Source organism: Narcine bancroftii, chromosome 8 (assembly GCF_036971445.1).
Source record: "Narcine bancroftii isolate sNarBan1 chromosome 8, sNarBan1.hap1, whole genome shotgun sequence".
Taxonomy (NCBI): Eukaryota; Metazoa; Chordata; class Chondrichthyes; order Torpediniformes; family Narcinidae; genus Narcine; species Narcine bancroftii.
Genome location: NC_091476.1, coordinates 94,010,132 through 94,035,708, shown reverse-complemented (window position 1 = coordinate 94,035,708; position 25,577 = coordinate 94,010,132). Strand labels below are relative to the sequence as shown.

General features: G+C 43.2%; 2 long non-coding RNA genes across 2 annotated transcripts in view; one reads left to right on the top strand and one right to left on the bottom strand.

The window, feature by feature from the left end:
• The window catches only part of LOC138741808 (uncharacterized), a 782,604-nt gene that overhangs the window by 31,294 nt on the left and 725,733 nt on the right, over nt 1–25,577 (top strand). The window lies entirely within an intron of this gene.
• On the bottom strand, nt 10,158–10,954 carry LOC138741806 (uncharacterized). Its single transcript, XR_011343777.1, has 2 exons — nt 10,844–10,954; nt 10,158–10,522 (listed from the first exon to the last, which is right to left on the bottom strand). It is a non-coding gene; the product is annotated as an uncharacterized lncRNA (long non-coding RNA).

Genomic DNA, 25,577 nt, shown 5'->3' with positions numbered 1-25,577 from the left:
GAGAAACCTACATTAGTGAGAAACAAAAATGCTTCTCGATTTGGATGAAAGGACATTCAAATCACAGGCCCAGGAGGAGATTCAGTCCATCATCCCCTTGTACAATAGTGATGTGTAAAATAATCCAATTTCCCAGCTCTTGGTCAATAATTTTGTAAAATACTCTACCCTTGACTTATCCAAGGATCTTCTAAATGCGGTTCTGAATACATCATTCTTTTAGGCAGAAATATCCAGTGCCTGGATTCAGATTTCATACATACAATCCGAAGATTCTTTTTCTTGCAGAATTACCACTTACAAAATTGGTAGTACATCAAAAAAAACTGTACACAGCATATACATGAAAACAAATAAAGAACTGTAAACAGATAATGAATGTAAACAGATAATGAATGTAAACATCTATTGACATTGGCTTCATCACTGCCTTCATCACCTCAACTGTTTGCCTCTCTTTACTTGGTAATGAACACATGTCCCACAATCTCTCCATAGTCTTATCATCCTTTTCACTGTACTAGCATTCCTAAACACTCCTTCAACTGACCCACCTCTAACCCTCCTTCATCTCGGTATCTTTGTCCAACTCTGCAACACAGTCCATCTTTGCTCTCTTCTCCACTCCCAAAAGCATCCAACATCTCCATCTTTCTTTAATCTGCCAATCCTCTAAAAGGTCAGTGCTCTCCAATTATTGACCTCTTGAGAATACTGGTTTTTACTCCTCAAATGTTTGTGAGTGTAGCATTAGCTCCCTAAGCCAGCCATTCTCAACATTTCTAGCTTTGCCTCCCATAGGGCTCTGCTCAAAATTTGTGGGCCTCCTTCCATGAGAAGTAGTCAAGTTTTGATTTGTTTCCGTACTTCTCCCTTCAGACTACATAAAAAAATATAATGTTACACGAAGTGTCAATGTACATACTTAAATGTGCTGTGCCCCCCCCCCACCAAGGGCCATAGGCCCCTCATTGAGAATTGCTGCCTACGATCCATAAAACTTCCTACTTTGAAGTACCCCCATCTATCACTGATAACCAATTTTTTAAATAGCGATCTTATGAGGGCTTTGAGTTATTTATTTGGTTAAAGTTGCTTTACAATTCCATTTTGCAGATCTGCCATTCCTAGCACCAGAACAAAAAATGTTGTGCTTCCTGAAACAGCCAATATACAAGCCCAATATGTGAAGTGAGCTCAGTACAACTATCCTTCATCTCATTACAGAAAGCTATTGGAGGTGTCCATAATACAAAAGCCAAGAATAGTAGCCACAAAAAAAGGTCAGGGATCCACCTCTGACTTCACCACATATGTGTACTGGGACCCATTTAATGATTGCATCCAAAGCTTAGTTATTGTATCCCTCAGGATGTGTACTGCAGTGATATGCTTTCTTTCCTAAACAAATGACACATTCTAGGACAGAGGTTCTCAACCTTTCTCTTTCCACTCAGATATCACCTTAAATAATCCCTTACTAACCACATTGGATGTCATAGGATGCCGAAGGGATTACTTAAGTAGTATGTAAGTGGTAAATAAAGGTTGAGAACAACTGTTCTAGGAGATATTGTCACAACCCGAGTCACTGGCTCTAATAAAATGCTATTTCAAATTATATCTGCCTGCAGTGGCAACCTTAACAGGCAATTAGATAAATGAAATGCTGTGTTTGCCGAGGTTAAGGTGACTATCAGTGGCTTTGATTTGACCTGTTCACCCATCTTTATCAATGCATACAAATATCGAAGGTAGCATTCTCTGATCAAACCATCCATTTTCTCTGTCACTATGTTACACAATCATATTATTGACCATAAGGAATCATAAAAGCAAAGGCCAATCGCTCCAATTACAGTGACAGCGAGTGACGTTGCATTTTGTGGCTTGCATCTGTTACTGCAGAGGTGTAGGCAAAGTTAAATTCACGGCACCCTAATAATGCATTTTAATGCAATTTGCAAGCCAAGACTTAACTGTGCTTATGGTCAGTGTAAAATTGCTGAAATATGACACATGTGCAAGTACGTAATATGCCAAATTCTTCTTCATTCCAACTCCATTAAGGCACACAAAACAAAACAATGCTCTGGTCTGTTGCTTTTCTCTGAGATGGATGTGCTGTTGAATAACTCTTGTTTATGGCCTCCTTTTGCAGGCACAGAGCAAAACTAGTTGCACCTCCGAGATGTGTTACTTTCTCAAGAGACAACAGCAACAGTCTATTCCAGTAAGCGCAACAGTGGGAATGACATATTCATAAAACTGCAGAATTAATTGTCCTAGGGTAATTAATAAAACCTTAACTTTTCTCAGTAAACACGCAAGCCAAATTGATAAATTGTTCCAAAGTTTAAGCCCTTGGCACACAGGAGGAATAGTTTGATTGAAAAAGGAAGCATTGAAATCCTAAATGTCGTCATAAAACACTTACTGGCCAATTAGTCTAATGTCACGAGAGTTTTGATTACATGTTTTTTATAAAAATTGCAACTTCTTACTTGAGGGGTGACAGTGTAAGGTGTTGTTGTGTGAGGGAAAACAAGTTTGACAGGACCAAAGAGCAGTGAGTCTGAACACAGGCTAATTAACAGTGATTCAAACATGTAGGGAACTTGTAGCGCGCACACACACACACTCGCAAGGATTGAACTATACAATTGCATCAGATACAACAGTTACCCATTACTCGGAACCACCTGCAGAGAGAGAGTTATACAGGCAAGGGATATAATACAATGCCCATCACCCCTTGATGCAGTGCAGGCACATCTCTTTACTACACTAAACTAGGCTTACAATCACAGTGATCTGTACGTTGTAAGGTAAAACATCATGAGATGGGAATGTGTAAGGAGTTACCCTGCCCTGTACAGGGCTGTAACAAGATGTAAATGCATCCTTGTACTTACAAGATAAGAGAGACATTGATGGATTGAGAGGCAGGAAGCTAGCAGGGAAAGGATAGCAACAGTTTTAGTCATTGGACAAGTAATGATATGATGATGTTCTAAGCATGTATCCAAGGGTATAAAAAATCACCATTTTGCTGATAACGGCAGAATGCATTCTCCGACTAACATGTTTAGTCGCAAGTGTTACAATCCGGTAATAAAGAACAAAGAACCCTGATTTCGACTCAGCCTGGTGTTTGTCTCACTCATTCATGAACAAAGCAGACCTAACAACGTGTACCACACTACAACTTCCCACAGATCAGCGCACACCTTACCAATGATTCTCCAGCATCACCCATGGTTCGTAACCTGGATTGGAGCTGGGGTTTGTCCTGGGGAAGAAAAGAAACAGATGGTCCACATGTGGTGGGCTTTAGAGTACAATCAACTGCAGAGTCTGGCCCAGGTATGGGTTAGATGATTAAAGGGGCCAGTGATCAGGTGTGTGCTGATCCATGGGCAGAGATTGACCTTGATTGGCAGGTGAGGCAACTTCCATCTTTGCGCCCATTGGTAGGATCACATGACACACGTAACACTCCATAGTACATTCCACCTCTCAGAACTCACAACATACACCAATCATCACACACCTTAATACAGGTCAGGTGCTTTCTTAATAAATTGACAAACACAAGAAAAAGACAAAACCCGACAATAGTCCACATATTGAGTGTATGCCATTGAGTGTCCAGGGATCTCCCAGCTTTGTGGCACGTTTGGCTATGGGCACTGGCGTACCTAAGCTCTAGCACTCACTGAGTTCCACGGAAAGGTTGGACAAGTGGTCATTAAAATGTCTGCATCAACACTTCTCAGCCTTGGTTACCAGTTGGGGAATCACTCTGAGACTCTAGTGTTTGCCAGAGTGTGGGGAGGGAAAACCTGTTCCTGAATCACCCACGCTGTCAGGGGTCACTGTTAGTAAGATGGTGTAGCTGCAAAGTAGGTGGTAGTTCACTGCCATTTGGACCCTCCAGATCAGAACACTGAAGCCCGCAGAATCAACCAGTTTATGTAAGCAGTTCATTTCATTCTCACTGAATGTGATCAGCCAAGTGTAAATCCCTCAACAGCATGTTGGAGTTCTCAGGCGGATCCAGCAGTGTGATGTGTTGGTGCAATTAGAGTATTCGTAAGACACCCTGAGGAAATTATTGTAGGCTTCAACAGCACTGATCAACGCAGCAATGACCAGGATCGACTTCCATGACTCATCCACCTTTTTGGGGGGGTGGGGATAGGGGGAGTGCAAGATCACTCTCATTTGGTTAGTTAATGTGTATGAACACATGAGATTTACATTCGCCTGGTAATGCAAGCCATCGCATATCACCGCATCTCCAGGCCCACGCACTATAATCTCCCCCTTTTTAGGCAGACCTTGTGGCTTCTGCACTCATTCATGTTTAATAATGTCAAGAGGGGAAAAATCAAAAATGACAAAATTGCTAGGTGAAGGATTGAGCTCTCCACCTACAATTATGAAATTGCCTATCAGCCAGGAGCCCTTAATGACCCTCCAGATACCTTATCCAGAGGAAGCTGTATCTCTGCACATGCTGGCCAACTGTAATCTCTGGATAATGAGTTCTGCCATCCAGGATTTACCCGCTTGGGTCATTTTGTCAAGGCACGCAATTTGCCCGACTCCAGGGAAGACGCCAGTAAATAACCAGGTCTTGCCAGGTCTGTGAGGAGTGCAAACCGCACTTCTACTGCTCCGCAAATGCACACCTGATCAAGTCATTCAGGCCCTTCGAACAGCTCAGTGTCAATTTTAAGAGACCTCTCCCCTCCACGAACAGGAACACGTTCTTCCTCTCTATCAGTGATGAGTATTCCCACTTCCCGTTCACCATTCCATGTCCAGACACATTCACTTCATCAATCATAAAGGCCCTGGACTCCATTTTCACCCTGTTTGGGTATCCCAGCTATATTCATAGTGACCAGGGATCATCCTTTATGAGTGACGAGCTACGTCAGTACCTGTTGGCAAGGGGCATTGCATTTAGCAGGACTACGAGTTACAACCCTCGGGGGAACAGACAGGTTGAAAAGAAAAATGCCACGGTCTGGAAGGCTGTCAAACTGGCTCTGAAGTCAAGAGGCCTTCCAGGCTCACAATGGCAGGAAGTCCTTCCTATGGCGCTCCATTCCATCCAGTCACTACTATGTACTGCGACCAACGCTACACTTCACGAGCTCTTATTCACTTTCGAAAGGTCGGCATCAGGAACTACACTCCCAACCTGGCTCATCACTCCTGGTCTAGTCCTTCTCAGGAAGCATGTGAAGGGAAGCAAGACCCTGGTGGAAAAGGTGAAACTGGTCCACGCCAATCCCACGTACACCATCTCCATCAGGGACCTGGCATCTGCCGGAACAGAGGGTCAATTGCCTCAAGTGCCCTACGAGTCACGGAGCTCATTTTCACCGCCCCCAGTCAGAGGCTCAGGGGATCCGGTTCAGGAGGAAAGTGCATTCACCTCCACTGTTGAGTCACAGACCCAGCCTGCCTCTCCTCCCTCACAAGGGGATCAGAAGACTCAAGGAGCCCAAGGCCCCCTGGCTCCACCAGGATGTTCAGACCTCCAGACCACTTAACTGTATATTTTTCTTTTTTTTTCTGAATCAGTGTTCTCTGCCTTCATCCACAGATCCTAAATTCTGCAGGAAGGGATGAATGCAGTGAACTGGCAGTGTGTTAAACTGATGGCTGGCTCCCCACCCCCCCCCCCCAATCTACCCATATATAATCCTGGTTTCCCACCTAAACCCTGAGCCCCTCTGAAGACATACCTTCAGTTATAAGTTAATAAAGGTTCATGTTCTCCCTCCTGTCGTGAGAGCTTTTATTCACGCTACAGATTGCTTTCTGCAACACTCTGAGCCACATCTCTCCGGTGTATTGGTGGGCACCAGTGTGTGACTTTGTTCTTTGAGTGGACCATTCATTCTTTCCATCAGAATGGGTACCTGTCGGAAATAGGGAATATTCAGCAGCCACAAGATATTGGCCTCCACTGCCCAATTCTGTATTTTGGCCCCTGGGAAGTGTGAGCCTGGGTTGGATTGTATCTCCCATGGTACTCCATAAATAGAGGAGAGGCACTGTAATTGTGCTATCTTGGTCATCCCACTCATAGGGCACTGTCAACAGGAGAATCAAGTAGGTATCTACCATTCTGAGGGCCTACTGATTTGTTTTGGCATTGGAAGGACCTGACAGAGACAATTTACCATACCTGCCCTGCTCCGATGCCTCAGTGAACATGGCCCAGAGGGCCCGTTGGCCACCTCCGTGGTTTTGTCCATTAGCAAATCAACAAATGGGTACTACAGTTTTGGCTTCATAATGGATCAGTAAGACCTCCATGCCTTCTGCCCACCACCACATACCAGCAGTCCCCAAATGCCCACTTTTGCAGTAAGCCCAGGATGCCAAGGTGCTGAGATTGCTCTGCTCGGGGCGAGTGGTGGTGGAGTAGATGTGAGCATCCCGGTTCATGGAAGCATTATATTAAGCTTCTGCACTATCACAGAAGCATGTGCATCCTTCTTTTGATTCCTCCAAAGGAACTCCCATTGTTGCTGTACCCAGAGCAGATGGCTATGGATCTCCTACTCTATCTCCTGCCACCAGGCCATCCATACTGCCATGCTATTAGCAATGGCCCAGGAGTCTGAATAAATGCAGACTGGACTAGTAGACTCCTTGATGGTAAGCTACAGATCTGCCAGCTGGCTGGATCTACCGTGTCCTTTTGTGTGAGTATTTTACCCATGGCGGGGTGGAACACTGCCAGCTTTCAAATTACCTGCCATCTTTCCACTGGCTGGGACCGTCATTGCTGGTCAGGGTCAAGGTCTCAAAATGATGTCAAAAGGTTGGCCCCAGGTAGAGGTGAAGGATATACCATTCTCATTCGCACTCACTGTGCCTCATGGAAATATTAGACACATGCTCATTAAAATACCTACACCAACACTCCTTAGCCTTGGTCACTGGTTGGGTGAAGGGCAAACTTCAGGTGGGCAGTCATCACTCTGGGGAAGTAGCATGACTTGTTCGTGTAACCACCTCACCCCCTCGGAACTGGCCTCTGCGCAATCTGCGATGTACCCCTTCCACTTAAGGACGGAGGACTGCGGGACACGGCACCCGTTATGGGTGGCATCAGCAGATTTAACCTATTGCATAATTGGGAGATGTGGCTGGCTTGTGACAGGCTCTGCGGCAGTGTGGGCATCACACTGCCAGTGTGAGCCTGGAAGGCCTCTTGACTTCAGAGCCAGTTCGACAGCCTTACAGACCGTGGCATTTTCCTTTTCAACCTGTCTGTTCCCCCGAGGGTTGTAACTCGTAGTCCTGCTAGATGCGATGCCCCTTGCCAACAGGTACTGACGTAGCTCGTCACTCATAAAGGATGATCCCTGGTCACTATGAATATAGCTGGGATACCCACCACTCGATTATTGTTTTCATGGTGGACACCTGCAATACAAAAGGCGCCCCAGGTTGGTGGGGGGCTAGTGGCAGTGATTTCTCCATGACCGGTTTTGCCGTTTCAAAGGCCGTTTGTTGCTTGGGTTCCCATTGGAATGTGGCTTTCTTTTGTGAGATGCCATACAGTGGGTGAAGCAGCATAGTTAGCTGGGGAATACGCTGATGCCAGTAACGCAAAGACCATGAACCTTTACGTTTCGACTTTATTTGTGGGCACCGCAGCTTTAAGTATTTTATTTTATGTGGCTGAGGAAATTTATCTCTGGCTGGAATGCCAGTGAAACCCTAAGAAGGGGACAGTCTGACTGAAGCCCTGTATTACGTCTGGGTTAATGACCCATCCTCATGTATGCAGGGAGGAAATTAGTATGTTTTAGGCCTGTGCCATGGCTTCCTCCAACTGGCTCTGGAGGAATACATCGTCATTATAATGTGACGGAGATAACTGGAGGGATGATACTGTCTTTAACCGTGCTACAATGTGGGGCTATGGATGTAGCCCTGGGACAGACATCAAAATGTATATTGGCTACCCTCCCACGTGAACATGAATTTATGCTGGGAATGGGGATTGAGGTGGATAGAAAAGAAACCATCAGCCAAATCGTCAATGGCATACCAATGGCTGTTCTCCCACCCACCACCACCCCTCCTCAAATCTCCTCCACCAGAGTGACCACATTGGGGGCTGTGGCATAAGTGGGGTGGTGGGGGGGTGGGGCGCAACCTTGTTTGGCTATCTGTAATCAATGATCATGCACCATGTGTCATTCTTCTTGTGCACAGGCCAGACGGGGCTGTTAGATGGGGAGACAGCAGGCGGATGACTCCTTCCTGCAATAATATGTCAATTATCTACATGATTTTTGTTTGGTGCATCCAGGCACACAGTATTGTTGGGTGCAGACTACCTTACTGGGGGGGGGGGGGTAGATGGAGGGGTGCAAGAGATGGTTATTCGCTTCAATTTGGCTGCTCCCACTACTATAGTCATGTAGTCAGGAACTGCCCCTTGAGCACATTCATTCCTAAGATACACACAGGGGAGTCAGCGATGAAAGCAGGCAGAGGTCAGGGAGGATCATTGCCTATGGATAGGCAGAGGGTAGCATCTCTAGCAGGAATTATGGACCCCTCTAGGAAGAACTATGGTCCTTTCCAAACTGCAGGATTACCAGGGATAGTGGTGTGTTTGGCCCAGATATCTACTCAGGCCATCCAATGCAATGTGTTCACTTTGATACAATGTACAGCCTCAGTTGCCCAGCCAGGACAGGACTACTGAGCAGATCTATTGGGGGGCCCTGGCCTCTATCCTATGGGAGAGGAATGGAGGTCTGCCACCCTGTGGATGCTTCCTGCTGTTGGATGTGGGTGATTTCCTCTCACTGCAGTTCTTAGTTAGCTCTGCACTAAGGGAGCGAGTGGGCACTTTGGGTGGGGGGACGAACTGAATGAGTATTGACCTGAGTCATGGGCAGAGAATTTGAAGCTCATTCCTTACTAGGCTCTGCCCATGGTGCGCCTTCAGAGCGCATGCATAGAGGAGGTGGGAGTCCCATTAATGTGGGTGAGCTCCATGCCTACATGGACCAATGCCATTGATAATTCTTTGCAAGTAAGCTGGGTGGTCACATTGCCGACCCTCATATCAGTCCTGCGGACTTGAGTAGATTCCCCCCACTCCATATATATGAGCCCTTCTAGAAGTCTGATAACTTCATGGACAGCCTTTCTGACTGCGGTTTGCATGAGGGGCAAGATCACTTCTTTTAGATCGAGGCATGCTGTGGTAACTAAGTAGCCTGCTCAGACATCAGTCACCCTTGTGTTTATGGGGAAATGGCAGTCATGGGCTTTTCCACAGATGCCAGTAATTAATGCCCATTCTCTGATGACACCTTGCCCTTCGCTAATGGTATTCCACTATAGCCAGCCGTAAAAGTCCCATTCTTGGAGAATGGGGTATCAGGCTTACACTGCAGTGACCACCCTATCACATAAGGAGGTGCCATCACTGATCACTTCAGATGGCACCTGTAAGGCATCATTGATATGATAGGGTACCAAGGGCATTGACTTCCAGGTGACAGAGACTCACATTGGGGCCCCCATTATCCCAGAGTCAGAGCAGCCATGCAACCAGGTGTTTGCCCAATCGCTAGTGATATCGGTCCCCCAGTCCAGTCAGGTCTTTAGCTGAATAGTCCCAGGTCTCTGTGATCTCACAGTAGCTATAGGCTTGTTCCCTAAGGTCTCCCCATTCTCTGATGCTTCCCTATTCTGTAGGGTCAGCTGGGTTTAGGGTCAGTGAGGTGACTTCTGCCTAGGTTCCCATCAGAAGGATCTCATGACACATGTAATCCTCCATATTGCAGATGTCTATCAAAATGTGTTTTCAATTAATGGACTCTTCCACAAAGCCACCAGTTCCTGCAGATTGCCAATTTTCAAGACAGGATTAACACGCTGTGCTCAGAAATCAACAAGTTTGATATCAGGTTTACAAGTTGCAAACCCACTTGCTTACCCTGCTGTCAACAGGTTCACCTTTCATCCAACACCAACATTTCCTCCAATGTGCCTCTCTGAATCAATACAAGGTTCAAGGTAAATAAAGTGCGAGTGAGAACCAGTTAATTGAGGTATCATAAACTTGTAAATCATCTGATTGCATGTCCACATTAACAGGTGCTAGACTTGTTTACTTATGGACTGTAAGATGAAGAGGACTGATCATAAATTTTCTCACCAAGCTTTCAATACCAATGGCCCAAATAAATTGATTCAATGTAGATCTTGGTGAAATGGCATTAGAGAGGGCTTATAAGAAAAGGTTGACAAAATCCCTGAAATGCTTTTTCCTCCTCACGTTTGTTCAGCACTCTGGACAGTTTCATCTTTTAAAGGTTTCCTCTTCCCGTCCATTTTGCAGATACAGGTTGGAAAATCCTTCTTTAAGAATTATTTATTTTCATGTTGCATCCTTCCCTGCAATCTGTGCAGAAGCAGTAAGATTTTCCAAGTTCGTAGTGACATGTAATTGAAACTGCCAGAACACAGGAATTAGTGGGTGTAATGGTTGATACACACCTCATTTAGCTTTAGATTTAAAGATTTTTATGCACTGAATACAGGAGCAATGATGCTAAAAAAAAGTACTCACAGTAAAGAATGACATTACCCAAAGACAGGGCAGCACCATAATTAAAAGCATCACACAAGTACAGGGCATTTCATTAATAGGTGTAACCTATGATTTCAAAGATCATTTTAATTCTTTTGTCATATCATGAAATCATCAACTTCTATCCCCCTCCACCACCCCTCCCCCACACTGAGATTACTAGATATGGCACAAATTACTCACCAGAAAAATTTGTCTTTCCCATTTTACATGGATTATTAGGATTTAAATTCTGATCCCATCTGATTTTTCAAAAGGACTTTGTTGACTTGTAGTCAACAAATTACATCTCAACCTCATCACAATACCCACATTGTTACCCAGAGAGGGACAATCACAGGTATTTCACATATTTGTCTAAAATAGGACTGCATTGAAATACTGAGGTATCAACACAATTGGATATTTGAAAATACTTCTTGATCAGCACATACAAGTTGAACGTCTTCCCTCTGAATTATAGCTGCAAGATACACTTCCTGCAGGATGCACAACCGAAACTCATTCAGTCTGCTTAGAGCTGATCAAATAATTTAATTCCAAAGCCAAACATGTAACCCACAAACTAATTATTACAAAATCTCTTGTAAATCAATCACCAAAAACCAGAACTATTCTCTCATTATTCCCAGCCACAGGTTCAGATTTTGGAATTGTACATTCACTGCAATTAGAGGAACATGGCAGAATTGAAGGGGTTCCAGAAGAGTACCTATTTCATACCTACTGGGCCTAGAAAATGGATAACATCGGTGAGAATTCTCTATACTTGAGAATTGTAGAACAAAATACATTCAATTCCACATCTAGTTAATTTCATCTTTTAAAGGTTTGATGTGTCTGAATTTTCAGATGAAAACCTAATCATGGCAGTGACAACATCTAGTTTAATCAGAAATATGTGCCTTCATTTTCTCTGATAATACAAAAGACATCAGTAAAAATCAAAACAAAATATATTTCATTTCATTATTAGAATCCAACAGTGGTTCTATGCTGCCACAGTCATTTTGGTTTAGATAAGTGGGATATATTAACAATGATCTCTTAAAGTTCATCTATATACATCAGGCCCATCACCACCTCTACTTCTTTGTGAATTTGCGAGGTTTGGTATGACATCGGAAATCCTAGAAAATTTCTACAGATGTGCAGTGGAAAGTGTGCTGACAAGCTGCATCACGGTCTGGTATGGGGATACCAATACCCCTGAGCATAAAGCCCTGCAAAAGATAGTGGACACAGCCCGAGACATCACAGGCAAAACCCTCTTACCTTCAAGAACATCTACAGGGAATGCTGCCATCGGACACCAGCAGCGATCATCAAGGATCCACACCACCCAGCTCTGTTCTCGCTGCTGCCATCAGGAAAGAGGTATAGGTGCCACAAGACTTGCACCATCAGGTTCAAGAACAGCTGCTCCCCCTCTGAAATCAGCCATCAGACTCCTCAACAATAAACTCAATCATGAACTCATTTAAGGATTCATACTTTTGTACTTTATTGATTTTTTTTCTCTCTGTATTGCAGTCACTGTTATTTCTTTATTTGTTTACATGTGTAGGTTGGGTACAGTTTTTTTTGTTGCATTACCAAGGTCATTCTGCCTTGCCTGCAAAAAAGAATCTTAGTTTTGTATGAGATAATAATGTATGTACTTTGATAATAAATCTAGACCATCATTAGTCAAAACTTTGCAGAACTATTATTCTGCTTTAGAATTTTGATTGCAGCCTGTTAAATAGAAAGGTGAATACATTCTTGAACTTATTTTATTTCAGTGTAATTACTCTGGAGTGTAAGATTTGGTCATTAAGTGTTGGAATAAGGGAACAATGCAGTGAGGAAGGTCATTTGGCACATAATGCAGACCAGCTCCCTGGGAGAGCAAATCAACGAATCCCTCTTTCCTATGATTAATTATATCCCATTCAACCTTTCTATTTGCTTTTGTTTTAAAACTGCTTCCATTGCCTATCAGGTAGTGAATTAAGACTCACTTTGTTGAAAAAAGGCTTTCTCTTGTCATTTGTTCTATTGCCAATTACCTTTAATCTCTGCACATTAGCAAATCACCTTTTGATCCCTGTGGGGGGGGGGGGGGGGGGGGATCCTTCTAATTCAAGATTTTGAACAATATTGAAACTCTTCGTCACTTACCTTGGGAGAAGCACCTGTCTTCTCCAGTTTGTCCTCACAAATGAAGTCACTTCATCCACATCATTGTGGTAAATAAATTATGCCACCTCTCCAAGGTCCTGATATTCCATCCGCAAGTGCAGAATAGGCAAATTTAACACAATATGCCAGCTGAAACTTAGCAATACTGGGCATTGTTCTGCCTATATCTTTCCAGCATCCATAAATGAACTAATTTTTTGATCAGCAAACACGTGGGGTACTTGGTCACCACGACAAACTGGCATTGATGTCTACAATCTATAATTATAGTACACAATCTCTATTCAACTGTATTGAAAATGAGACTGGCTATACAGCCTCTCATGGAATTGTCACAAAATGACAGCAGGAGGTTAAGCACAATCCTTCCAATTATTATGACTGTATCTCCTCTCTGTGAAACTGAATCATTTTTTAATCACAGGCTCACAGTGGTCGGTTAATTGCATATTAATGAAACACTGGTTACTGTTTTAATTACATGTGCTAATCCAGTTATGGATATTTGTGCCATGTCCAAAGAATTAAGCCAATAGCAGATAGCAAATGTTGTCAGGAGCAAATTTCCAGTGTAGATCCTTACCCATTCAATTATATTAGCTCAGGTTCTTAAATCATTCAGAACACTCACAATGAGAAATATGTTTGTTAGATTATACGGTGTGATTCTAGGGGACTTGATTGGCACATAACAGAATATCAAGAAACTGGACATTTGTTTTGAGTGCAATTTTTTTTTTTCTATTAACAGAGATAGAGTACCTGATAGTGAAATGCAGACCCTTCTATCTGCCCAGGAAATTCACAGCCACATTGATTGCCACAGTTTATGTTCCACCTTCGGCAAATGAGGGTAAAGCAATGAGGGAACTTTATGGTGCCATCTATGAAGCCCTCACCCTGATGGCTCTGTGATTGCTACTGGCAACATCAACCACGCCAAACTGAAAACTGTTCTACCACTCTTTCAATAGCATGTCAAATTTGCCTCCAGAGGAGAAAAAACCCCAGATCAAGTGTACACCAATGCCCTAGGTGTGTACAAGGCTGCCTCCAGCCCCCATCTTGGATAATCGGACAAGATATTCATCCTGCTATCCCCAACTTACAGACTGCTGGTAAAACAAATGAAGCCAGTTCCCTGCAAGATCAGGTCATGGCTGGGTGTGGGGGGAGGTTGGCAGAAGGAGTGTGGCACACAACAGTGCCACAAGACTCCTTTGAGACCATGGACTGCAGCTGTTTCAAAGAGGTGGCCACATAGAACAGCTGCAGAAACATTGATGAGTACACAAGCTCAGTGACTGACTACATTAGCAAGTGCATCAAGGATACCGTGGATATCAAATGCCAGATAACCAAGGCTTACCATAAAACATGGTCAATGTACATCTCAGTGCTCAGGCTACCTTTAGGACAGGAGACAAGATGTGCACTCAGATCAGCCAGAGTTCCTAGACAACCTGCAAGACAAAACATGGGACTGCATAGTCAGTTGTGCCATATGTGGCAAGATATCCAGCAATAATATCACAAAACCTTGCAAGTCAACGATAATGATGTCTTCCTTCCTGAAAGACAGAATATCTATGCATGGATCAACAAAAGATGCTCACTAATGCCAAAGTAAGCTCCTTCTTCCCTGAAGAACAGGGCCCTTGCATAGCTGTGGTGAGAATCCTGTCCAAGGTGAACCCACACAAGGCAGTAGGATCAGACAACATGCCAAGTGGGATCAGTAGGACTGTGGAGGCCAACTGACAGAGGTCCTTATGGACATCTTCAGCACATCACTGCAGCAGTCCATCATCCCTGTGTTTTTCAAGACAGCCACTATCATCCCGGTACTAAAGAGGGTGAAAGTAACAGGCCTCAATGACTACCTCCCAGTGGCACTGACCTCCACCATCATGAAATGCTTTGACTATCTGCTGATGCAACACATCAAAGTGACCTCCCAGAGAAACTGGACCCATTCCAATTCACGTACAGTTGGAACTATTCCACAGATGATGCTACAGCCTTATCTCTCCACTACATCCTGACCCGCCTGGAGAACAGTGCCTAATACTCAAGGCTGCTGTTCATAGACTTCAGATTGGGCATTTAATACAATCATGCCCCAGAGAGTGCTGGAGAAGTTGTTCATTGCTGGGATGCTGTAGCTGGATTCTGTACCTCCTTAGCGAAAAGACCACAGTCTTCTCAGATTGACAGTAGAACGTCAAGCACCATCATGCTGACCATTGGTGCACCGCAGGGCTGTGTGCTCAGCCCACTTCTGACCCACAACTGCAATATCCAATCCAGCTCCACCAGTCATCAGATGACTTGACAGAAGTTGGACACGTCAGCAAAAACGAGTTTACTGCAGAGATCAAGAGAAAAGTCCTGTGAAATAGTACAAAAGCAATGAGTCTCAATGAGGATAAGACAAAGGAGATGTTTGTGGATTCAGGACGACCAGGGGCAACCACCCTCCACATTAATACCTCAGTGGTGGAGAGAGTGCCAAGTGCCTCAGATGTGACCTATCTTGAACACACAATTTGTCAGGGAGGCACAACAGCAAGTGTAGTTCCTTAGAAAGCTGAGGAGGCAAGGCTGCTGGCCATTGTTCTGTCAACTTTCTACAGGAGCTCTATCGACTGCATCCTGGCCAGCAGCACGGTATTGTATGGTTACTGTTGAGATTTGAGTGATCCACAGGAACATAAGAGCAGCAGAGAGGATCACTAGTGTCTCCCTCCCTACCTCCCTCACCTCCCCCCCCACTCCATTTACCAGGATCATTGCTTAAAGAAGGTTCGTTAAATCAATGAGGACCCACACCACCAGAGGCTCAGCATTTCCCAGTTACTCTCATCAGGAAAGAGATCCAGAAGTATCAGAACCAGAACAACCAGGCTGAGGAATAGCTTCCTCCCACAGGCAGCAAGACTGCTGAATGGATGATTAACTGCTATAAAACTCTGGGAATCCACTCTTCTTTTATTAACCTTTCGTGTTTGCATTATGAACGTGTTTGCATTATTGACCTAAGACATTGTTTCGTCAGGTCGTATTGGTACAATCAAATGATAAATATACTTGAACAGGGGCCTGGGGTCTATGCTCCTCCTCCAGCCCTTTCTTTTCTTTTCCCCCACCCTTTATATTCAAGACACCTGCCTGCTTATTGTTCATACCTTGATGAAGGGCTCAGGCCCGAAATGCTAATTATACATCATACTTCCTATGGACACGGCGTGACCTGCTGGCATTTTTGTTTCTCCTGCCACCTACATTCCTGTTTGTAGAGAAGTCTCACTGGAAAAGGATTAGCAAGGCCGGTGCTTCTTGATTAGGAGGCAAAACACCATGTTTATTACATGAATCGGTCTTGATTTGACTCAATTGCTGTCTTTTTTTGCAGTTTAAACACATGCAGGACCCAATCCCCCACTCACAGCTTCTCGTCAAAGGGATTGTTTGTCATTCACTAAATTGATGCAGTTTGATTCGTTATGTTGCCATGATTTGAGAAGCGTTTGGTCCTTCGGCAATTATTTCAAATTATAATGTTTAATTCGGGAAAAAAGAGAGAGGGAAGATAGAGAATAGTTATGAGAGGGGGGTAACATTCATATGGAGGAATTTCACATAATATCTTCGATGATGGCAGCTGTGGGCTTGCAGCACAGTATTCGTGTGTATCCATCTTCAGGTATTACTGTTCCCTCTCATGCCCAAACTCTGCTCTGAGAGATTTCTGGTGACATCCCAATTACTCACAATGCTCGTCTGAAGCCAGTCATTCATTTGCTAACATTGACATCAAACTAATTTCTTTCTTAGCCATAGGGAAAGAAACAGCTGAATTAGAACTTCAAGCGTTAACAGTGATAATGTGAGTAGCTGGTACAATTTGAAAGAAGTACCTTGTAGCCAGATCTGAAGTCTATAGCCACATGTTAGAAACTCAAATTACAAAAAACATAAAATAGGTACAGTCGCCCTCTATTAGGTATCCATACAGGGATGGAATTGTTAACAGGTCACGGTAATCAATCTCAATCAATTTGTTTTCCAAAAGAAATCCTGAGCAAAGGATCATGCAAATAGGTGACCTGAAGTCAGGTGAGACTTCTTTAGAATTTCCATATGACATTTTAGATCTGTTCAGCTTTTAACGAGGATGGTCTAATGGTTTAGCAATCAATCCATCTTTGTGAAGTGGCTTCAAAGAGGATATTTGCTATTACTTTTATACTAATTCTATCTGTAACTAATGGTGGCTGCTTCTGAGGTATCAGGAAAAACCTGGAAAGTAAATGAATGATTTATGTATACAAAATCAGTGCTTTCATCACCTGGTTTCAGATCAGAGAGAGTCAGCATATTTTGGCAGAAGCTACAAGTGATTCTGCCAACACCTTCCTCAATCTGTTCTCTTTCAACTCAATGTCTAAGTCCCAACCTCAAACCACGCTCCCCTGCCAATAAATGGGCATCAACGAACTACCACAAGATCCCTCCAACCTCTGTCAGATGTACCTCACTATAATTAGCCTCTCCTCAACTTCCTTCCTCTCAACAATCAACAGGTACTTTTAGTCTTGGATGATCTGCCATTCCAGCCAGCATCGCCAGACGTCCAGCAACCAAAATCGCCATCCAAACCCAACAGTTGTCGCCCGTGCACTATGACAACATGCCACAAATTAAAATTTGGTCTTCACATTTCAGAGATACCATGCGTTATATGTGGAGGAACACTTGTCTGGATCATTGTGGATGGTCACCTGACCTCCCTGCATGGAAACTTATTTGGAAGTCGCATCATCTGCCAATCAAGGTTGGACTCTGATCACCCAGTAGTGCATTCCTTATTGTTGGCACATTTAAATGACTCTGGTCATTCATTGGCAATTCATCCAGTTCAGAACAGTATAAAACATCGATGCACACTACATTTCTTACTCTTTGTCTTTTGGTTGAAGTCCCAGACATCGCTCCACACCAAGTCACTACTGTAGAGATCACTACAGGAGTTCTGGGTCAGGTGTGCACTACACTGAGTTGAGCCGTAGTCAGTGCTTGCAGAGGGCTGCACCCCTGTTGGTAGAGAGAATTGGGAGTGTGTTCGTAAGCCCCTGTCTGTGAAGTGTGTACCTGTGCAGGAAAGTATAAGCAGCCACTGGTATTGGAGACCCTTGTGCCTGAATGCATTGTTATCGTATCTTGTACCATATATAAGATGAGTGGCCACTGGTATCAGAGTCCAACCTGGTATCGAGCCAGTTGTGAATGTTGACTTGGGTATTTATAGCGAAGTAATTAAGTATCATTTGATGTCTTCCCTGTTTTTTTTTCCCATGTGTTCAATAAACTTACCTTTGATTGTAATATTTATGTCCAGACTTGTCTGTCTGTGAACTCACTGAACATGATACTTTCCCAAACACAACACCATACACTTCACAAACTTGTGCTATCCACAGTCACATCACACTCCATGTGGATATGCTATGCGTTCACAATCAAAACACATTTTTTATGCACTTGTTCATCAGTTCCTCAGGATTATGAGGTGGCCAATTAACTATTGCAGAAACCATACTCTCCCACTGATGGAAGAGGCGATGATTGAAATGCCAAGTGGATGGTTAGTTTGAGAAGGAGTCCACTTCCTGCTGCCACTGATACGGGGCTTCTATGTCCGACATGACACTGACATTCTTGGCATTATGCCAAACTTCACATTGCATTGGTATTAAGATGGAGCTTCATAGAAAGTGGTATGTTTCAAACAATTGAGGAAATTCTTAATTTTTAACCCCTATCCACAAGTTAATCTCTTCCCATAACCAAATTTCGGGGAGGGGAGGGAAAGGAAGGAGTGGGTGAAAGAAGGGGTGGAAAGAGGTGGTAGAAAGAGATCCAATTGGCTGTGTTTTTTGAATGATAATTCTCCAGTAGTCACTGGATAATATATAAAATATTGCAACTATAATCAGAGACTATACAGTCTTCATGGCTTGGCTTCTCAGTTGAAGATTTTGGAAGGATTGTGGACATGGGCATGCCCTTCGATCCTACTAAATGGATTTTTTTTTAGGTGGAGTGCAGTGTGTGCAGTACTGGCCCCACCCTTTACACCCGGCATTTATCTGCCCTGACCCAGCAGGTTCAGATGATAACAGCCAGGTCCTCTGGTCGAAGGAGTTATGTCAGACTGTCCTTCTCCTAGATGGATTGCCTGACAAGTCTAACAAGCCCCTTCTGCTTGGGTTTGCCATCAGAGTTTTATTTCTCTTAGGTTGGCTGCCAACTAAGGCTAACAAGTCCATCCTACCCATCCAGTTACATCGCTGGACACTCTGTCATGCCATGATTAGCAAGCTCAGTGAAAACGGGGGACACCAATGGGAAGGTGTTGCTACAGATGCAGTAATGTAGGAGAGGCCATTTGCAGTGACCTCCTGCCTGGCAAGCCAGACAGTGGCCACGCGGCAGTCACTACACCGAGAGGGAAGAGGCATGTGCACTTTCCCTGGGTGAGCGGGATATCAGTTATAATTAATGTAAAAAGTTCTGCAGCTGTCTGTGTTTTTCACATGGCCTTTCATGTCACTGTGCCATTGGTTAGTTTCAACAATGGAGAGGCAGGTAGAGAAACTTTGAGGTTTGAGTCATTTTTAATGTAGACATACAACACCTTAACAGTCCTTTCCAGCCCATGACCCCACGTAGCCCAACCCTAGAACATTTTGAAGAGTGGAAGCAAACCGGAGTTCCCAGAGTAAACCTGTGCAGACATGGGGAGATGGTACAAATTCCTTACGGACAGCCCCAGATTATAATCCATAGAGATGGGCCACCTTAGAAGCCACATGATATCGCAGAGGAAGGTGATGTTATTCACTCCCCCCCCCACCCCCGAGGAAGTGTGCCACTGCATTATCAGTATGTTGAACCTCAGGAGAGCCCTAACTATACTTGGAAATCATCTTGAGCAAAGGGAAAGTACAATCTTTTAAATCTGTCAAGCTAAAGGCATTTCTCTACAGAAATAAGGATATTTAATCTCTTCATGATATTTAATATCCAGAATCAGAATCTCTGCCCACTTTGTGTAATTCAATTAAAGGCAAGCAAGGAAAACACTACCTCTGACATGATTCGACTAAAGAGGAATTATGAGAAAAGATTTAGATCTGAGCCAGTTCAAGTCACCAAACAAATGCTTAAAGGGTGCAGAAAATTTGGGGTGAGAAAGGACGTTGACAGTTGAGATTTGGAGAAATTCTAAAGATTGGAATAAGAATGATTGATAAAGAAGTTCCTGGATTTAGACCCAATGATTATGAAAAAAGGACAATAAATGTCTAAATCAGGGTATAGTGTGACTTCTAAAAGAACTTCCAGCTGCAGGAGTCTCCTGTAGTCTGATGCCCTTTTCCTTCCAGATGAATGAAGTAGTTGGTTTTGGACATGCTGTTGATGTAATCTGGATGAGTAACTGGAGTGCATTTTTTACTTGTACCCACTGAAAATACTGGTGGAAGGAAGGAATGTTTTGGATCATTCATGTCAGTTGAATGATGTGCTTTTACCTGGATGGTGTGAAGCCTCTTTAAAAGTTCTTGAACCTCCACTCATCCAGGTAAATAAAGAGAATCCCATCATATTTTTGCCTGCCAAAAACCGCAATGTGGTGAGAATCACATTATTTGCTTTAGGATTTACCCTACTCTTGCTTCTTTAGTTACAGGTCCTTGCCAATGAATGTCAAGAAAAGATGGATAGATTCTCTTGTTAGATAATCAAGTCGAGTTTATTGTCATCTGCTTGTACAAATACAACCTGATGAAACACTGTTCTCTGGTACTCAGTATAAAAAAAAAGACATACAACTAGACATGACACACCAGCAGACAAACAAGACATATGAAGGACAAATATTTCATCGGATGGTTAGTGTGAGCAGCTATTTTGGTCATTCACCATTCTCACTGCTCATAGGAAGCCCTTGTTTGCAATTTTCTGCCTTAAATGTTGTTCACTATTTACCCCTCTAATGGTGAGTATTATTTGGGTGTTGAATTTTGTTTAGATGTTAGACTAAACTTTATGGGGTTTCTTGTTTCCTTCTTTTACATTATCTGTTGCAAGATCAATATCTGGAAGGCAGACTCCAGAGAAGTGGAGTGCTGGAGCATGGCACCAGAGGATGGGAATATCACCCCATCCCCCAACCATCTGAAAGGGAAAAGCACAGGACACAGCCCGCAGGGACCGTGACCATGGCAGTGGACCAGTGAGGGGGCTTTGCGGCTGATGGACCAGTGCATGTGGCGGGCTGCTAGTAACTTGAGGTGATGAAACTACGGAAGTTGTGGGCTGCTGGAGACTACTGTTGGGAAACTCGCGCTAAACTCCTCTTTAGTCTCGCTGAGACTGGTTCGAGCTGGCTGGAGGGGTAACAGTTATTAGAACTGGGATGCGAGGCGGTGCCAAGGGTGCTGAAGGGTCCCTGAGGTTTGGATCTGGAGCTCAAGTTACCAATGGTTTGGACTGGATTCTGTGTGGCTGCGGAGGCTGTGAAAGTGCTAGAGGTGAATCTACGGACACTCGGTGACTCGGTGGGGGTGGAAATTTATCTTTTGCTTTTCTCTCTCTAACTGTAAGTCTGACTATTCGAGGCACTTATGCAATTCCTGCTGGTGGCGAATCTGTCTGCCTTGCAGAAGGCAAAAATAAATTTCATGTTATACGACACTGTCTCATTACTATGGTAATAAATTGAATCTTGAATCTCAAATTTTTTATTCAGTGCACAGAACAAAAATGAAAAATTATAAGGCAGGGAGCAAGCTTTATGGTTGCTATGCCTTAAATTCCTGGTGGGCGTACGAGAAGAATCGGTTTCAACTGTGTATAAAGCAAGCTTGAAATGCAAAGGAACAGAAGGCGCAAGAGCACAGGTGCTCGGTTTCCTCAGCTGGCCTTAGGCCAGATCTGTGATGAGTTCTCATCTGCTGGAAAAATTGTCTCAGGGAAGAGGTTATATTTAAAATCATGCTTGTTTACAGACAGGGTCAGTGCATCCAGCTGACTGACTACAAACCAATCAATATTTCATTTTCTATAATTGATACATTCAATTTGACAGCACAATAAGGCTACAAGCCCTTTTGACTCAGTCATTGAAAACAGAAACAGGAAGAAGAGCTCCTGCAAAAATAACTGCAAGAATGACAATCTGATTTACACAAGGTTCTCCCTATCGGAATGCTCAGACAAGGTTAATCAGCTTTATGGTTTCTTTTGAATGCAATATTTTGCTGATTTGAGATAGGGAGCCATTGAAATACAAGAGCAGTGACCCATTAGAAGTGAGTAATGTATACATCTCCGTTCATGAGCAGTTTATTTTATGGGAATAATATGGCAAGATGGTGATACACGAGTTCAAATGCTCCAGGTTAAATTGCAATGTACCACCTGATGGCACTGTATATTGGGAGGAGATTCCACTCTTAATAGGGCTCAGAAATAGCAGGCTGATGCCTAGCAGGAAGAGAAGAGAACCGATAATAATACTTCTCACCCAGACGGCTGAAATTGCATTTCAGTTCTTTCAAAGATCAAACAACCACAGTAGATTCAAACATGTCCCTTACTCACAGGGAACTTTTAAACTATCCTTTTTTGTCCTGTGCTCAAATCTCAGAGTATATCACATAACATCTGGCAGATGTATATGCCATTCATGCATGAGTAACTGCGCTGGGTGGGTCACGTCTCCAGAATGGAGGACCATCGCCTTCCCAAGATCGTGTTCTATGGCGATCTCTCCACTGGCCACCGAGACAGAGGTGCACCAAAGAAGAGGTACAAGGACTGCTTAAAGAAATCTCTTGGTGCCTGCCACATTAACCACCGCCAGTGGGCTGAAATCGCCTCCAACCGTGCATCTTGGCGCCTCACAATTCGGTGGGCAGCAACCTCCTTTGAAGACCGCAGAGCCCACCTCACTGACAAAAGACAAAGGAGGAAAAACCCAACACCCAACCCCAACCAACCAATTTTCCCTTGCAACCGTGCCTGCCTGTCCCACATCGGACTTGTCAGTCACCAACGAGCCTGCAGCAGACGTGGACATACCCCTCCATAAATCTTCATCCGCGAAGCCAAGCCAAAGAATACTTGTACCCACTGAAAATACTGGTGTAAGGAAGGAATGTTTTGGATCGTTTGTGTCAGTTGAATGGTTTGCTTTCTCCTGGATGGTGTGAAGCCTCTTTAAAAGTTCTTGAACCTCCACTCATCCAAGTAAATAACAAGAATCCCAGCCACATTGGGCATTGAAGATTTTGCTTCTTGAACTCTTTTGGGTTTATTTTATGGATTTTGGGCTGCTGCCGATGAAAGTGACCTTAAAATCTTCCTATCATGTACTGCTTTTGAGATTTCCTGTCATATTTTAAGTCCACTTCAAGCATACAGAACCACGAAGAGCAACATGTCATTGAAAATTCATTTTCTGCATTCGCTCTTGGATTATTTCCCTGCTGATCTTGGTGCAGTCAATGACGAACATAGTGAAAGGTTTCATCAGGACTTAACGACCATGGAAAAGCAGCATCAGGGCAATAGAATCAATCATAACTGGCTGACTGTTGTTGGATACTGACACAAGAAGCATCAGATGCTGAGTGCAAATGAAAATCACCAGCAAAATATTTGTAGGCCAGTTGAATTAACACAATGGACCAGCATCATTATGTGACTAAACATGCTGAATTCAATAAAAGTTAATTTAATGCTTTGGCAACTTCATATATGATCCAGCAAATCTGAAATTTATCTTTGTGTTCAGCTTGAAGTTGTCTTTCAGCATCCCCGATATTTTTTCAGGGAACAAACCTGTTATGTTGGTTCTTTCAAGAAGAATGACTTTACGTGGATCTATCATTTAACCGACTTTATTTGCCTTGAGCTGCTTGAACCGACGTCCAAGTGACAACCCAGCTCCTATGTCACTTCTGGCTTCCGGCCAACCACATGCATTGCATGCTGAGAAATTTAGTTCTTATTTACACACATATTAACACAAAATATTTTGAAAGATTGTGTTGCCCCGTGCCATTTGTATTCATCTCAATGAGGCTGTCATTCAAGAGGGGAAAAAAACTTTCAGCTTTGGTGCACTTTGGTCAAACTTTATCTGGAGCAACACATTCAACGGTTGTTAGTATTTGTACAACTGTCTGGCACGAGTTGAATAACCACAGCATTTTTTTTTTACAAGTCTTTCTTAACAGTTAAAATGTTCATCTCACTTCCTGGTTAATTAACTGAATCACAGACCAGCTACAGTATAGGAGGTGAACATTCAGGTCAGAGCAACTGTTCCAAATTTATGTAGGACCAATCTGGAAAGTCCTATTCCCCTCTCCTCTGTCCACTACCCAATAAATTATTCCCATTTAGATACTGAGCTAATTCCCTTTTGAGCACTGCAATTGAAGAATCTTCCGTTGCAAGCCCTGGTACTGCATGTTTAACCCTAACCACTCAATTTTCTGCATATACAGTAAAGTCCCTGGTATCTGCCATGTATCGGTATATTTTCCAGTTGCTTGAGACTTACTCTTTATAATGTCTAACTAATACACCCGCAATAAAAATAAACAGTTTAAAAGACAAAGGCTGTATTGTACTTGAATTAAAGAAACTTCACTTGCATGAATCTATAATCTTTAAAGCATTTAGTTTTCTTTGAAAACATTTAACCATCGCTGCATCTGCAGGTTCCTCCCCTTCATGGAGTCGCCCAAAAGATGAACACTAACATTCTAGATAATTAGCCCTCTCTTTGCGCACCAAAGTTTTCAGAATGACTGGGGTGATTTGTACTAAGCAGAGATAAGGAGATACTTTAAAAGAATCATCCCAATGGCGAGCAACATAGTTACATCTTCAACCACCAGCAATAGAAATTCACCAAGAAAATGGTATCTTCAAAACAATGACCATTAATAACTTTGATCCTTGAGAAGGCATGCACAATAGCTGTCTTTTTATCACAGAATGTTACTGCATTTCTGACCTCAGATGAAACAGGTTCATTATATTAAAGATATTTTCTTGAAGTGGTGTAATCACATAACATAATATCATTATTAGCTCTGTTTGAAGTTTCATTTCTTCAAAAACCACTTGTAAAGCAAATGGATTGCTGGTTACGCAGTTGTTTTGCTCAGCAAATATCCATTGTTTTGTGTATTTCAATAAAGCAGTAAACTTGAGTCTTATGGCTTTGTTTACAGCTGGACAGAGGAGACATAGCATCTCTTCAAATGGTGCTGTGTGTTTCTTTTCCCGTTTCCCAGACTGCAAGTGCAGAGTTGAGCACAATGGGGGCACTGGAAGTCCGTTTTTGTGATAGCCATGGCTATTGCTTTGTGTTGTAGTTCACAGCTTTCCGTCTGTTTTTGGAAGCGTCTGTCTTCAAAACTGTGTAGGCTTCATAGCACAGGGCTCGCCAACATGATCTGTCAGCAGCTGCAGCTTCTAGTCAATGTTTTACAATATAAGCAATTGAATAGTACAATTATACAATGGGCTACAAGATTTGAGAAAGAAAAAAATTAAAACATGATACATTATTCTCATAATAAGGAAATCCAGGGCACAGAGCTCAATCAAAACAATAAGATTTAAAAACGACAAAATGATTACA